We start from the raw sequence: 11,460 nt of genomic DNA, 5'->3' as shown, positions 1-11,460 counted from the left end.
TAAACAGTAAATAATGAACACAATAGGAACAAAAGACATCAAGCTCATTCATGAGAAAGTTTTATCACTGAGAGGTAACATAAATTATACACACATATCTTATCGACAATTAAATTTCGTAGCTGCTTGTTCTTTGTTAGATCCAGAAGTTGACGGAGAAATAGCACTTAAATTTAGACCCTATAGTGGTTTCATTGGAATTGATAATTCAAGACTAGATCCTTTATTGAAACGGAGCAAAGTGCTACGACTTCATGCTGCATTACATGACGCCGCTGGATTTATAAAAGATTGCCGAAACAAAGGCCCTGGATATGTTTACGCTTTCCGTTACTCACCAGTAAACAATTGTCTTTTTGGACACCTGACAGGAATATTATTCATTCTATCAGTGAAAATTTTTCATTCACAATTGTTTCGTGAATTGGAATGCTAGAAAATTTTGGCAGCAAAACCACAAATATTATTGTCCTTGATCTCGAAGGTTTCAAACTCAAGTCACTAGGATTCATTATAAAAGAACTCAGTTTGTGTTCCAGTTACAACGATACAATATTTTTCAAACCGCCGCTTAAATTCGCTGATTTACCCACACACGATAGACAAACTGTTATTTGGCTGACCAATAACTTACACGGTCTTGATTGGGACGAAGGTGATATACCTTACTGTGATTTGAAAACAATCTGTTTGAGTTTCAGTTTCCGATTCACACTAAAAAATTTTTTTGCCAAAGGCATTGAAAAGTGTGAGCTCCTCAGTAAGCTTTTACAAAAAACTGTTTATAATCTGGAGGATCTAAATTGTCCCCGAATCTCAGAGATAATATCAGAAGAACAAGTTCCTTCCTGTTATCATCATTCAAACTTTCGTTCAACAAACGATCAATTATCAAATCACTGCGCGGAACGTAAAGCAAGAATATTTTCACAGTGGACACAAAGTGATGCACAGAGAAGACACGGCCACCTTAACAACTTATCTGTCAGACAACTTGAAGATATTCACTTGCTTGACTCCACTTGACGATCAGCCGATTGTAATTTTCAACAGAGTTCAGGATCCCTCTCCACCAATACAGAATAATTTTTCAAGTGATCAACAGAACCGAACGAACTATCTCAACAATAAGCCAAACACAGCACAACAACCGCGTTACAACCCGCTTTATAGCGCAGCAGCAAAACGTTATTTTGCAACCATTACTCTTTCTCCCGACGAGCTAGACAGCTTTAGGGCTTTCCTGCCCGTGATAGATAAATTCTATCACTTCCAACTGTACGTAAAAAATAAACAGAGAGCTCGAGAACATCGGAATCAGTTCAATTATGGCTATGAACAAAACAAACCCGAAGCCTATGCAGTCCCCCAAAGAGCAGCGAATCCCACGTTGGAAGCAATGGGCGGACAAAAAAGTTCCTCAATTTAGATTGAAAAAATCACCACCAGAACGTGAGCTATCACTTAATGAGATGCCGAATGAGTTGCGGTTATATGTCTTGGAGCACCCCGAAGTCGAAAAAGTTTTCAATCAACCATCGTTCGAGGAAAATGACTCATCAACAGTTTGTTATAAACTAGAGATAAAAAGTCATATTAAAGGTTTCAATTTATTTGAGTTCTGGTACATGAAACAGTTGCCCAGTGAATAATTCAAAAAATTAACATTTTATATCATTCTTGTTTCAATTCACTTTTCAATTGATTTTTTTTCTCCAATGAATCAAAGAGACGAGGCTGACGCCGGTATCAGTAATTTAGTATTTGATGTGAACAACAAAGAGAGGCCCCCATGGCGTTGTTGTTCAAATTCAACAGTACCAAGGTCCGAAGTAATATTTTTTGTTCAAGTTAGTATCATTGTCTTAATGATCATTCTTTGCTTCTCTATGCTCTTTCTATTATCAGAAAGCTGTGAAGAGAAATCAATTTGGATTGCTCTCTTATCGAGTTTAGTTGGTTACATTTTACCTAATCCCAAACTATGAACAAAATTATTCTCACACATGACAGGGTATTCATGTCTATTGTAGGACCAAGTGGTTGTGGTAAAACAGAACTCTTATTTCGAATGCTAAAAGGTTCGACCTTTTATCCACGCTTTGAAAAAATTTATTATTTTTACAAAGAGTTCCAACCACTTTTCAAAGATATGCAACGAGTTATACCAGGGATTGAGTTTCTAAAATACTCAGGCTTTGATATAACAAAAAATCTATCGCATTGTCTACTTATGTATGACGATTCATGTGAAGAAATCTTCAACGATAAAGAATTTGTAAAAATAGCTACCTCAGGACGTCATCGCAAATTAAATGTTATATACGTCAAGCATAATTTGTTCCATCAAAGCAAATGGTCCAGAACCATTGATCTGAATACAACACACATAATATTATTTAAGTCGCTTCGTGACATTCAACAAATTGAATATCTTGGAAAACAGTTGAATTGTCTCCAACTGATAAAAGAAGCATACAAACTAGCAACTGCGGAGCCCTTTGGACATTTGATGATTGATCTCGACCCAAAAACCAGTCAGGGTTTACGTTTTTCATCACAACTAATTGGACCGGATCCTTCTATTTTTTACATTTCGTCCCCTGAAGCAGTCATTACAACAATTACAAATGAAAAAGAAACAACTGCTTATGCTCAAGCAATGGGCAAATAAGAGGAATGAGAACGCGGCTCAAATAGAAATATTACATCAGGGCGATTTCATTTGGTTCTTGAGTGACTGTGTGATGAACGTACTCTCTGGAGTTGTACCAATCAATAAAGTTGAATTAAAAAAATTCGAGAAACCACTACGTAAACTTGCAGACAGGCGAGTTGAAAAAAGTGAGAGAATCAACATTTTTCGATCAGATTCTGGAATTCGTCTAATTAAACTGATTGCGTTACCTTGTATTGCTTTTCTGGAGCAAAATGCACACTGAAGAGTTTGTGCTAATTCCTCGTCAAATGTATGCCAATGAACAACCTCAAATTGCTCAACTTCTCAGCAATGAAAATGTCCGAGAGAAAGCAAAACAAATATCACTGTTGCAAAGAAGCAAGTCTCCACCAGCACCTTCTACCACGCAACAAGACACGCAACAGCAGACCGATAATATTTTGGAGGATATCAAAGATGAGTTGAATGAGACTAGAGATGACAAAATTGATACAAAAAATTTCAACTGAAATCAGGGAGCGAGTTTTGAGAGATATTAAACACCTTGACAGAAAAAAGTTTGAAAAAGCGAGCATAATATTGGAAAAAATAGAAGAGTCAGAATCTCTATCGCTTGATCAGACATCAAGACTAATGGTTAATAAGTCCAGCACGGGAATTCTTGTCGCAGATTTTCTATACGATCTACAACAAACATCATCTAAGCTTTCACTTGAACATTACAAAGTCCTGACCTTTCTAGATATCAGTTCACAATTAACTTGTAATACATACGCAAAAAAATTTCTTGCCTTATCACTAAACGAAAAGTTACAGTTGTTTGAGGATGAACCAGAAAACGAAGAATCAGGAGTCTCGAGAACAGAAGAATCAAAAGCTTCTGGTGACGATGAAGGAAGCTTTGAAGATGCAAAAGACGAAATCCAACCGTCTAGCTCGTGGACAAATTACTTCCTCTCACGTTAAACATTTGAACAAATTATACACAAAAGGTAGTGCAGCTTTTGGTAGCATAGCTAATTTGAAGAAAGCCAGTGGTTTACCAAGATCCAAAGTGGTTCAATACCTTCAGTCGAAAGCCCCATACACAAAATACAGACAATTGAGAAAAACTTTTCCGAGACTAAAAGCTGATGCATACAGAATAAACGAAATCTGGTCTGTCGATGTGGCGTATATGGATAAAATTGCCCAACACAACAACGGAGTCAAATATTTACTGGTGGCTGTTGATGTTTTATCGCGATACCTTAGAGTGCAACCAATGAATGCTTTATATGCAAAAGACGCTGTTGAAGCGTTCAAAAAAATGATCAAACAGAAAAAACCAGAAAGAGTTTGGACAGACAAGGGATCCGAGTTTAAAGGTGAATTCAAAAAATTTTGTGAAAAGAAGGAGATTCATTTATATACAACCGAAAACGAAACCAAGTCGGCATTTGCTGAGAGGAATATTCGATCGCTCAAAAACATTATTCACAAATACCTGGAGGAAAATTGGACTTGGACTTATATTAAGCAATTGCCCCAGTTTGTAAATACTATAAACAGTCGTGTTAATCGTGTTACCCAACTTGCGCCTAAAAAAACTTTCGAAAAACATGAACCGTTTCTAATATCCCTAGCAATTAGCACAAAAAAGTACAAGCCAAAATACGAAGAAGGAGACCTGGTTCGGATTGCAAAGCCAGACGAAACATTTAGAAAAGGTTATAAACAAAATTACACAGACGAAGTCTTCACAGTATTCAAGGTTGCCACCCTTAGTCCACCAACATACAACCTTATAGACGCAAACAACGTTATAATTGAAGGTAAATATTATGAACCGGAATTAGTCCAAGTGAACGTCCTTCCTGTCGAAGACTAAACATGAGTATTAATAAAGAATTTACTATTGATTTGATATCGAATGCATCAATGGGAATTTTTACCAATAATACCAGGGCCAAGTTTCGAAATCAACTCGCCCAACCATTACAGTTAGATGGAGACTGGCAAGTTGCCCTTGCTTCAATATCATTTCCATCAAACATCAACATTATAAACTCAGCCGAAATAGTTGCATATGTCAGTTCTGGCGCTGAACTTGATGCTTCACATAACCGCACTGGACAACTTCGAAGAATTCGCAAAGGTATATACAACAGTTCAGAAGAGCTTCTGGAAGAAATTTTTCGAATCGCTCAATTGAAAAACTTTGACTATGATTTTGACACTGTAACGCAAAAGTTAGTTTTGAAATTTGGGCCTAACGAAGGTTTGTCATTTGAAGATGAAGAAGTCCCCAGTATTCTTGGTTTTAAAGGAATAAGAGATATTTCGAATCCTGGTTTTATTCACATTGGTTACAAGTCAGAAAAAGCAGGCAACACTTTGAACAGACATGTTGGAGATTTTCCAGTTGATATCACTTGCGGATCACAGCTAATATTTGTATACATTGATATAATTGAACATCAAAACGTTGGTGATGTGAGAGCTCCGGTAATAAAAATCATTGAGTCTGAAAGACGTTTGAGAAACGGTAGCATAAACACAGTGACACCCATACACCATAAGTCTTACACAAATTTGGATTACAAGCCAATATTATCAAACAATATTCAGAACATCCAGGTAGAGTTGAGAAACGAAACTGGAAAACTAATTCCTTTTACTGGTACCGGAAAAGTTATAGTCAGTTTAAAATTTCAAAAAATTATTTGATATGGAGACATACTACAGCAATCAAGCATCTCAATCAATGCCGCATTTTTCCGGACACTACAGACAAAGAGGCAGCGGTTTTGGAGCCCTTGCTGCAGGTATTGGAAGAGTTGCTCTGCCATTAGCACGCAAATTTCTCTGGCCCGCAGCGAAAAAGATTGGTCGTGATTTATTGGTTCAGGGAGCACCAGAGTTAGTAGAAGTTGCAACCAAAAGAAAGTCAGCAAAACAAGCACTGAAAAGTACAGTAGCAAAAACAGCTCGCAAACAAATAGGTGGATCTCTTCAATCACGTATTGCATCAGGCCGTAAAATAATTAGACGAAAAAGGCGACAATACACGAGACCTCGTTCAAACCAAAAACGAAAAATCTCAACCAGAAGAATCATTTCTCAAAAACCCCGTCCGAAAAGGAGTCGTCTGGATTTTTTCTCGCGAGTGAAAAATGCGAACTAATATTGTGATACCATCTGAAGCCACTCACAGTTCTTTAGACTTATTTGAAAAACCACCTTTGCTGGTAACATTTGATCAATCATTCGAGCAAAAAACAGGACCCCTTTATTCGCCTTCAGGATCATCATTGGAATTTGAAGTTGTTGGTGATCGCAACAATTTTATTGACTTGCAAAAAATTTACCTGGAGATCAAGTGTCGAATACTTCAAACAGATGGAACGGATTTGCGCTACACAGCTGGTGACGCTAATGCCAGTGATCTTCCATATTTTGCTAATAATATCCTTCATTCACTTTTCGCCGACTGTACTGTTTCTGCAAATGGTATCAAAATTTCAACAGCTAATGGGCACTATGCACACAAAAGTTTCATAGAAACTGAATTCTCTCATGGGACAGACGCAAAGAAAACATGGCTGAAATGTCAGGGTTACGAGTATGAGGAAAACCCGGGCACTATTCCAACAGCAATATCAGATATAAGAAAGAGAACAGTGCGACAATCCGTACGCATAACATTATATGGAAAGTTGGCGGTTGATTTCTTTTCATGTGAGAAACATTTGGTTAGTGGAGTTACCTTACGCATTTCAATGAGAAGATCTCAAGATGACTTTGCCGTCATTAGTGAGGACCCCGCGAAACACTACAAGGTTAAAATAGATGAGGCTAATTTATTTATCAGGAAGATGACGGTGTCAGATAATGTTGTAGGTGCAATTGAGAAGACATTATTGAAAACTCCGGCAATTTACCGATACAATGAAGTAATTACCAAAACATTTTTGGCTACAACAGGCCAACAAAGCTGGAAACATGAGGATATTTTCACTAAAGAGCCAATCAGAAGAGTCATTGTTGCATTATGCGCTGGTACAGCATTCATCGGTACCAACACCGCTAATCCATTCCATTATCAAAAATTTGGTTTAAGAGAGATAACCATTTATCGAAATGGTTTTGCAACGGCTGGAACTCCAATGTCAACAACTGACAACAAGAGGTTGTACTACAATTCAATGAGTGCATTAGCTTATGTAGAAAATGGCCATGGAATACCTCTGAGTGAGTTCGCAAACCATTATATAATGGTATTTGATCTGACCAGCACTCAAGAGGCAACTCATGACTTTATTCATCCAGAGCTCACAAATTCATCATTGTCTGTTGAGCTCAAGTTCGATGCAGCGTTAGCTCATAATGTTGAAATATTTTTTCTTGGGGAAAAAGCATCTACGATCTACATTGACTCTGCAAGAAACGCATCCAAAAACGCTCTTACCATGATCACATACTAATGGACGAAGACCAAATTCATCTTCAAGTGCAAAAGTGTAAACACCTCAAATTCAGAGGGGTTTATGCCGCTGATAATTTTCCACTGAACTTGCAAACCAACACATTTATTGTTGTTAATGCATCACGATCCAACTCTATTGGAACCCACTGGGTAGTGCTAGCTAAACGATTTGCATGACCAATAATATATTTTGCGGATCCATTGGCTCTTCCCTTGACTACCTACAAGGATATTTTCAACCGTTTACAACAGTGTGAAGACTTGGAGATAATGATGGATATCATGGAACATAGAAGAGACATTCAGTCTCCATTGCAATCCTCAGACTCCCAGCTTTGGTTTATTTTGCATATATATTGTTCATTATTTTTATAGTGAGAAATTTCCATTCATACCTGATGTAAATGAATTAGAGTTGCTAGCTTTTGTAAAACATATGAAGTAAAAGTTAATTTAATTTTGAAACAACAACAACATTTTTTGAATATCAATTTTTACAAAATTGAAAGGTTATGAAAGAGTTTGAGGTTTCTCGCACAAAAGTCCCGTGGCCACTAAGCAGAATATCCATTATCTGATAAAGAGTTGATGAGTGTTCACCTAGCATAAGCTGGCAAAATCGTTTCATAGTTACATCAGGGACTGTAGAAGAACGTTTGTTTGCCGTAAAAGTACTATTAGATTTTGGTGCTGCCTCACTCAAGGGTGCAGAAAGTTGTTTCTGGTTGTTCTTGGTAACTGCCGAAGTTGATTTTGAAAGGTACTCAACAGCAACATGTAGTCGTGAAATAATTGTACCACGTTTAACAAAGTCTTTTTGCGTAGGCTGAATAAGTAATTTGAAACAGTTAACGAGACACGGTATCACCGCAGGTACATAAAGAGAATCGAATATAACATCATCTTGTGAACCAAATTCATAAATAACATGATAATGATTGGAGCCAAATGTGCAACCTTCGATAACTGTTGCGGATGAATGATAACCATACGCATAATTTTCAATTGTTGTATTTTCAAGTTTTGGTTCCGTCTCACAAATATTGTACTTGAAACGTTTTTGAAATTTCTTGAAATATTCAGGACTGTTTTCATACATTGCCTCAACCATAACGAACAAAAAGAAAAAGCTAATGAACTAACTATGAAAGCATAAACAATGACAGGAAGCAAAAGGTATAATATAAATTATTCCGAATCCTCATCGACTTTTACAGATGTTTTTGGTATCTTCTTTTGGCGCTGAGTCGGTGTTTTGCCGGCCCGTTTTGCTGGACGTTTCGAGTCATCAGTTGAATCCGGTTTTAGAAGTGAGTCGATCAAGCCAACTGGTTGATCAAGCATTTGTTCTAGTTTTATGTTCTGACATATAAACCGAAACTCTGGCGCCGAAAGTGTAATTTTTTTATTGAAATCCCAGTCGACCTGTTCACTATCACGTTTGAACAATTTCAAGGATAAATAGGTGCCAGTGGTATGATAATTTTTCACAGCAGCCCTAACAAGCCGTTTTTTATTGAGCGAGAGATCCAAATGAAAGTCACTGTACTCAGCATCCTTCGACAAAACATTACCCATAATGTTGCATATATTGAGACAAACTGTATCAAAGTAATCTGAAATGATGAATGACTAATAAGTTACTGTTTATTGGAATGTAAACAATTTCAAACCCCACGCCAACATGTCTAGACAAGATAACAGCTGAGCAAACAAACCCACCCACCCTAGCGTGTAAACAAATTTATACTCTTCTATATCAGCTATGACGTTTATACGAAATATGAAATTCAAAAGATCGGAAAAAATATACCCTGCTGAATCAAGACCCATTCAATGTCACAATTGTCCAAGGCAATTTAAAAATTTCCATTCACTAATGCAACATCGCCGGGCCAAGCATTATAAAGGCCATAGCGGAAAACAGTTTTACAAGTCCCGACCTTTAAATCTAAAAACTGACAAATTTTCATGAGCAATGGATAAATTAGCTCGCCTCCTCGAGTCTATTTATATTTCCCGAGAGCACCCCAATTCAACTTAGGTCAATATGACATAATTCTATTTATAGACATGACGGAATAATGATGAAATGATTAAGTCAAATAAACAAATCGGTCTGCAACAATTTTTTCAATCATTCCGCCATTGTTCTCTCTTGTTGATCAATATAAGTTTTGTGAAAATTCTTTAGTTCTTTGGCTCCTTATTACATTACTGCAAGTCTTTTGTTACTTAACCTTCTTCTAGAATTAGCTTTCATCCTGCTTTTCCATTCAGTTCCATACCATATAAAAACAAGTTTTCATTTCTCTTGTTCTTAGAATTGGTTTTAGACTCTGCTGTTAAGTCTTTATAAAACCTTCCTTCGAAAGAAAACTGTTTGCTTTGTTACCGCTTAAATCCGGAAAATCAGTAAAAACATCTCAATTGTTTATCCATCACCTGTAATATGGCTGCTGAATATTTAGAAATTGCAAAAACAAGTGAGCGAGGTACTAGAACCCTTGTGCGAATGTGTCACAACTTCAAAAATATTGTCCTTGTGAAGGAAGGCTTTGATGACAAGACTCAATTATGGCATACAAAAAACAGCTTTATTGTTCCAGTTAATTACATTGAACCAATACTTGAATACACAAAACAAAACGATTTATTTCATCTTACAAAAACGCCAGAAAAATCACCAAGACAAGAAGAGTCTCCATATGCTCATCGGTATTATGGATGTATTACTCCCATTCAAACAAAAAAGCAGGATGTCAAAAAATTGACAAAGCGAACAAGAAAACTTTTTGCAGACTACGATCATGAGTGCATTGAAATTTGGGAAAATCAACTAGGACAGCTAGAAGAAGTTGAGCAGATATCAGATTTTTGGAGTTTCGATCAATCTCAATCGCCTAGCGACATGAAAACTCCGGAAAAAAGTCTCCCTTTACTTACCAATAACTTTTCGGATGACGTTAGCATCGAGGAAACTCCTCCGTTAAATCAGTGTCACGCTCCAGTCAAGAAGGTGATCAAGTTATCTCGGCTCTAAACAAAACAAACTTTCGTCAAACTCATTGTACTTATTGAACTTTTTATTTTTGGCTGATTACTGTGTTTCAACGTATGAACTTTGTGTTTACTTCTTTAAACTAGTTCTTAATTTAATTTTCACTAATGGATTCATCTCAGCATCAAACATAGCATGAATGTTTGGAAGAAGGAAATTAAGCGTTGCAGAAAAATTCAGACATTGAACAAACAAGTGGATGAAAGATTGTATTAAACAAATAAACAAAAGTAAAAAGGGTAGAATTAAAACCAGCTGAAGCTTGGGTATTTTCATATCATGACAAAAAATCAGTAAACAATTTTCAGCAGATACTAGTACGCGATACTAGTGATAAAACAAAACTGGGGTAAACAAATAACCCCGCAGACTGACCTACCTGCACTGAGCAAACAAAAAGCAGGAAAGCAGGTAAACAGTTGAATCTCTGTTATTGGCACAACGGTCTGCGAGACTAGAGGCCCACTGTTTGCTCAGAAGTAGCTTTCAGTTGCAAATGTAAACAAAACGTTTGCCGAGCAGTAGCTTTCAGTTACAAAAGTAAATAAACAATACGCGCACTCTGATTGGGTTAGAGAGTTGTGAAAATGTGTGACAACCCAATACTAGATTTTGTCATTTGCTTTTTGCCTTAACTTTACAAACACACGACAACTATTTTCTTTAGCTTCTGATTCAAATATCTAAAACAATTTTAGTTTCGTTGTGTATGCAGAGCAAAGAAAACTGAGTCAATAAACAAATTGTAAACAAAACCACTTTCCAAAAGAATGACTCAACAGGAATTTGTAAATTGTGCTATACACAATTTTGCATTTGCCTTTTGCGTATTCACTCGTATTAGTTTGCTTTAATTCCCTCAATTTCGGCTTGCTTTAAAACATAAATTTAGAAACTTTTACTCTAACATATTATACGTTGTTTTAATGTCCTGCGCATTTTACTGACCAAACACGACTCAAAACGACTGACGGCACTAGCGGATTTTTTTTAATATCACAACTCAATTTAATTTTGAAACTAAGGAATATCAATGAGTACCGAAACTTGTACTATTTGCAACAAAAAACTCTCAGACAAGCGTAGTCTCAGACGTCACAAACAAACAGTCCATAAACAGTACAAAGAAAATAATTCCTTTGTATGCCATGCATGCGGTTATGAAAGAAGTGGGGTTATTGAAATGGAAAATCACATGAGAGAAAAGCATCTCTCATTCAGACCCCGATATTGTCTTTATTGCAATAAACT

Source organism: Convolutriloba macropyga, chromosome 13 (assembly GCF_964194025.1).
Source record: "Convolutriloba macropyga chromosome 13, txConMacr16.3, whole genome shotgun sequence".
NCBI lineage: Eukaryota > Metazoa > Xenacoelomorpha > Acoela > Convolutidae > Convolutriloba > Convolutriloba macropyga.
Note: the sequence above shows the minus strand (reverse complement) of the source record.